This window comes from Parambassis ranga, chromosome 15 (assembly GCF_900634625.1).
Source record: "Parambassis ranga chromosome 15, fParRan2.1, whole genome shotgun sequence".
In the NCBI taxonomy this organism is placed as follows: domain Eukaryota; kingdom Metazoa; phylum Chordata; class Actinopteri; family Ambassidae; genus Parambassis; species Parambassis ranga.
Window position 1 is genome coordinate 13668369 of NC_041035.1, and position 6344 is coordinate 13674712.

Consider the following 6344-nt stretch of genomic DNA (forward strand, 5'->3'; position numbering starts at 1 on the left):
GGGAAAAGCAGTGGGATCGCATTACCCATGGACCGGTTTTCATCGTACAGAAACCCACGCTCTGCCTCACTCCAGCGGCTCGCATAATTGGAAGCATCTTGGCATGAAGATAGAGTCAAGGTGGCATATCAATGGGTGTGTACTCCAAGGGCATGCAGATAAGAAAAGGCTGCTTCTCTTAACAGGTCATGTCCAAGATAGGGTCACTGGCCCTCCCTAAAAAGACGCCAGGCTGAGTGTTGACTCACATACAAATAGCTACAGTGGATCAGTGGTGTGGAGCCTTGTAGTACAATTCACTCTCAGTGGTACTCATCCCTGACACCAAAGAGAAGCAGCTTTGTAACCAAGCTGTGTCTCATTGTGTAAGCATGTTCAGGAGCAACAATCCCCTGGGGCTCAGGATGAAGGAAGTGAAGGAATAACTCAATGCAACATGGCGGTAATTTGCTCTGTAACTTGAATGCTTTTGCTGGGGACATTACTAAAATCAAAGGCGCTCTGCATGCATTCTATGAAATCTGAGGGCAGAAAATAAACAGATTAAACACACAGGGCCCAGATATCTGTATTACGTATTCATCTTTAGTCATATGACCTACATTACCCACGATTTTACACTGCATCTGTCATTAGACCCTCCCTTTGACCTCACATCGTTCACCCTCATGCCATCTGTCTGGGATTAACCAGGCTGTTACCTGTCAAATACAACAAAAGTACTGAGTGTACTTCTGAGGGACTGCCTTCCTCTGTTTGCAAGTGGCAACAAGTGCCAAAACTGCAGTTCTTCAAATGGCCAGTTGAGATTTTATCCAAAAGTGAATCAATCCTCATAGACTTCAATGATAGGGATGCTCAACTCTACAGCTGAAATAAACTGTATTTACTGCTGCCTCAGGTCACCGGTGGCTGCCTCAGCACGGCTTCATTGCATGTCTAAGCCCTGGATTCAGGGTTCAGACATGGGTTCAAATCATCCGACACCAAGTTTTACAAATTATACATTAATCTGCTGTATATTCAGCTTTCATTGCAAAATCCATTTTTTAGATCAGAACTAAGTCCAGTGAAAGCTGATGATAATTTTGTCATTTTTATTGAACTCACTTCTGAGTGAATGACTGTTCACTCGTTCGCACATGCTCAACAACACCCCATCGCTCCCCGTTGCTGCCACAGTATCCACTCTCCACAGGGGGAAGAAGAGCTGGCCTTCTCCACCTCCGCACAAATAAAACTGTGTGCCAAGCCGCATTAAGCCTGCATCCTTATCGCCTTTAAAACTTGAGACATTTTATGAGCGGGAGCTGTCAGCCCTCTTAGACTCCACCAACAAGAAAAAGAGGCATAGTTTATGCACTGCTGCATCACTGGCACAGCTGTTTACTAGACTAGAATTATTATTTAACTGCATTGAAAGGTCACGTTTTACACATCAACGTATCACATACCACTGCATGATATTTATATGATGTGGATTTTTTTCTGGGCTGGAAGCATTTAAATTTAAGTTGTGGTGAAGTTAAACACAGCTATGTGTATACACACCTACTGTAGCTGAGCCAGAGAACCTGCTGTGGCCTGTGCTGCTGGCCTAAACCAGCTCTCTTGACTCTGTTAAAGTTTCTCCCCACACAAACGCTGACCGCAGTGGCCCCTGCTGTCTCTGAAATAGGCGTTTATGCTTACTGAGAAGAAAATGACTCAACATCATGCCGGGAATGTGTGCATATTTTTCATGAATACCTTATAAAAGGTGTTAAAATAATGTGGAAGTGGCTGAATTTATATAAACCAGGCAGCACACATACACAACACACACATATATATGTTTTTCATTATGTCACAATGTGACTGACATGTACACATGCAGTTTTGCTAGGCTTTTAAATGTATATGCATGTGGATTAATTTCAGCTCTAGCTTGAACTCAGCTACAACATTAGTATATGCAAAACCTCATAATTATGGTGTGGCTTTGGCCCCTTGTGGGTTTCTTAGCAGTAACTTAATTCTGCACCACTAATCATAATAATTATAGATATTACAGTAGCCTTCGTAATTACTGTAGAGCGCTGGCTTCTACCTTTTAATGGATGCTTAAACAAACAGATTTCAGATAAGTTTGGGAAGAAAACTAATTTATGGCCTGTGAGGGGAGATCAATCAGGTGAAGGGGTCGCGTTTGGGAGGGTGTAATAGGGAGGAGTTCAGTAATTAATATAGAATGCAGTAAGAGATGGGAGCTGGCTCTTCCCTTGTTTTTTTTCAGTTCTGCTTTCCTTTCGTCCCTGCATCCCTCCTTCTCCCTGCACCTTTGCCACATTATTTATCTGCGCTGTCATAGCATTGTTGTGATTATGGATGTCGTGCAGTCGTAAAGCGCTCCACGATCAATAGGCCTGAAATTAAACCAAAAAATGAATTTCCGCAGTGTCGGCCACATGCACTCCTGAGCAGGAATTACCTTGCAGGAGAATGGCTGATTACCCCACTGAGCAGACAGCGACAGGAGCACAGGAGGAGGGATAGCTTGTTGATGGAGGCTGGCAGCAAGCACACTTTTGCACATGTGGCTTGTATGTTTGTAACTAAGCCTCCAAAGTACTCTTACACTGGGACAAACTGACCTCATGTGACCACACTTCCAACAGACAGAACCTGCCCTGCACTTTGACATATGTCTGATTTTAACATGCCATGTTACAGTTTTAAAAAACTGAGACACTTCATGTAGCATTACGCCTGAAATGTAGCGTAATAAGTCCAGACTCCACACTAAGACACGAGCCAACTAAGAATATGATGTAGTCATTTCTCCCAGGCTGAGATCAATACACTATTAGGCATGATGAGACGAAACAGCACTCATTACCTCTATTATCAGGTCATTTGGGGAAGCTAGAGTTCGGTCATACAGCAAGACTTCCAGTGGTGAGCAACACAAAAACATAAAAGGAAAACATTTGTACAGTGTGCATTCTCTAAATTCAACACATCCTCACACATAAACAACAGGTAGTCTAATTTTCGGCAAATATTGAGACACATCCGACCATGTGGCTGATATAATTTGATGTACATGAATATAAAAGCAAAAGGATTCTGCTTGTGTCCCCATTTGTTTTATTGAACTGCTTACATTTTGCTCTTACAGTTGGGATTGGGCATTAAAACTTCTTTGTTAGGTTCAAGCAAATATCCCTTTTCACAGCGTTAAACACATTTTATGGGGCTTCCCTTTGCTATTTGTTAAAAGCTTTTTTGTCTTCTTTATGGCTGCACACATAACCATACATATGTGAACTGTGGTTGTTTCAATTGTGTGGAAAAACTGACCCCACGTTATGCTTTCCTGATGAGCATGGGCTCAGTTTGTTTGCTTTATGGTTGCATTTGTTTTGAAACAACAAGCACAGTATGAAGCCTGCAGCTCATTGTATTTCAGAGAGCTACATAAAGAGTTGTTGTCCAAACAGCCTCGAAGCAGCATCTTCCTCTCTGCACATCCTTCCACCAGACATGAACACGTCCGTTTTTCTTCTCACTTGTTTCCATTGTCTCTCATTTAGAATCGATTTGCTATTAATACTGGAGCCTTGCAGAGGGATGGTGGTGGTGTGTGTGTGTGTGTGTGTGTGTGGGGGGGGGGGGGGGGGTAACAGGGGCTGAGGTGGCTGCAGCTGCATGACAGGCTTCTTCATCTCCAAACAGGAAGTTTGGTTTACATCAGCTACGGGGCGGGAACTGTCATCAGGAGACCTGAGGGCTAATGGGCAGGATTTATGCTCCTCTCTCCTCCTCTCAGTGTGGACCAAGTTGGATGAAGCCACTGATCTGAGGTCTTTTTAGCATTTTTTTCCCCTTACTTTACCCTCAAAAATTCCCTAAGGTCTGTGGAAAAGGAATCTATGACAATTTAAAAAGATGATAAATCAGAGCATAAATACAGGCGCACATGTAATTTATTGTCTTCCCCCTAATGTGACATGTCAAGACAAATCAATTCATCATCACTCCTCTCAAAGAGCCTGGTGTTAGGCAATAACTACAGTTTGGTTTTCAAATCAATTTGACAAATCTTCTGGGAATGGTAAAACAGTCTTAGAGCAAATAATGGCCTGACAATTCACATTAGCACAAAAGACACAACTCCAGAGTGACATCCAAACGTGTGGCTTCTGGGTGTGCAGGGGAAACATCATGTTCTGTCACTCACACACACACTTCATGTCAATAAAGGTTAGCATTTTTGAACACACAAAGACACCTAAAGGCAAATAATCTGACATGTTTTACACTGCCATCAATTTAACAAGGATTCAACTGATTTCTCATTCTTATCTGATTCTTTATATTTTGCTCCCAATTCCTGCTCCATCCTCTGCACTCCATCTCTCTCTCATCCTCGTGAGCATCACAGTGACTGAACTCATTCTCATCTATATATTTGTTTTATTTCCTGAGATCAGCTATAAAGAACAAACACTATTAAACCAGCCAATCAATAAGGAAACATCAGTGCTCATATCCCCCCCACTCCCCACCCCGCCCCTCCTCTCCTGCAAAATAGATTTATATCTTCTGCCTGGGCAACATAAATCACATATTCATACATTAAATTAAAAATCTGATTGATAGCAAGGCAGAGAGTGAGGTAAAAAAAACAACAACAAATAAATAAATATTAGTCAGGAACTGCAGAAGGTGAAGCGAAAACACGTCGTATTTTTGAGTGTAATTCTGCACAGTCCGGGGGACGTCAGCATTCAAGAGATGAGTTCTTGCTTTAGGAAGAAGAAAAAAACTGACACTTTCTGAGAGATGAGCAGATCGTGTAAATAATTATCTGCACAACAGAAGCACAATTAATCTGGCCAAGAGACATTCATCTTGGCTTTAAAGGAGCTGGTCAAGCCCCAGCCTCTATACTGTGCGTGTCATTCTGCCAGGTGAACTGAGTGTGAAGAAACAGGTTCATTCACAAAGTGACACCTAATGGGATATATACAGATTGTGTCTTGCATTACAGGGCCCAGTGGTTATGGGAGCATTCCAGAGGAGAGAGGCAGAAAAATATGGCAGCATCCATCACAGGCTGGGCCAAAGAGGAAAAAGGTGCAGGAACAGAGAGGGAATGTGAGGCTGGCTGGGGGTTGGGGGGCTGCCAAGGACATTTAAGAGAGCTGTCAGGGCAGGCTGATCTATGAAGGACCCCGGCAAAACCTATATCCCAGAGTATATAAGCGGATATGTGTGTGTGAGAGAGGAGAGAGCTGGGGGAAGACATAAGAGTAGTCAGACCAATGTACTTACACCCCAGAGCCTGTGGAGTCTCAGTGCACAGGTTCAAAGATCAGAGCTGGAGTTCATCCACACAGAAAATCAAATGTTTTTATTCTGAGGATGAGAATGCTCAGCATGAGACAACAGTACAACAAGGGATGAACTACTCAACTGCAATTCAGCTGCAACTACTATTCAGAGCAACATTTTCATATGAGCAAGTCCAACAAGAGGGACGTTTCGAACATAACCTCAAGTTGTGTCCTTTATTTCCAAAGACCCCTGTGTGTGTACTTCCATGACTCATATAAACACAGTAACATTGTGACTTGCCTTACTTCTGTTGTGGTAACATAAATCATTGAAGACGGATTAGGGTTAGGTTTAGGTGAGAATAAAAGGTTGTCTCACACACATCCTTGCATGCCATGTGTTTATACAGATATGGTATAAATCTGCTGCTGACTAAACCTTGAATAGCTCTTGGTCACTAATGACCATCAATATGCTGATCCGTTCATGCACACTACTTGTTAAAGGTGGCCTTTATACTATCTAGACATAAAAGTTATATAAAATATATATGAAAGGCCCCAGCTTCCAAATACATGTGTCATTTATACACAGAAAAATGCCCAGCAGCAGTGGAGTGGCAGCATGTATGTGCAGGTAGCCAGCAGGCCTGTTAGCCTGAGGAGTAAATGCCAGGCAACCCTGCCAGGAGAGACGCGGCATTGGGACCATTACTAAAGCTTAATGATATGAGAAGTGTTCTGCTATCCACCACGGAGGGGATTCATCATGATGCTGTAGCACTATACATCTTTCAACAGCGCTTAAAGAGGAAAGGGGACACTTCTTCATGCTGTAGTGAAAGCCCCTCCCTTCCCCATTTCTTCCCCTGAGTTTTCTACAGTCCTCATCTTCACTTAAAGAAGCTCTATTTTAAGATCATTGCATATAAGGAGGAGTATAAGGGGGCAGGCACGACCTTGGCGACGTGTGAGAGTGAGGTAAGCGGTGGCAGGTTCTTGATGGACACAGTCAGAAACCAC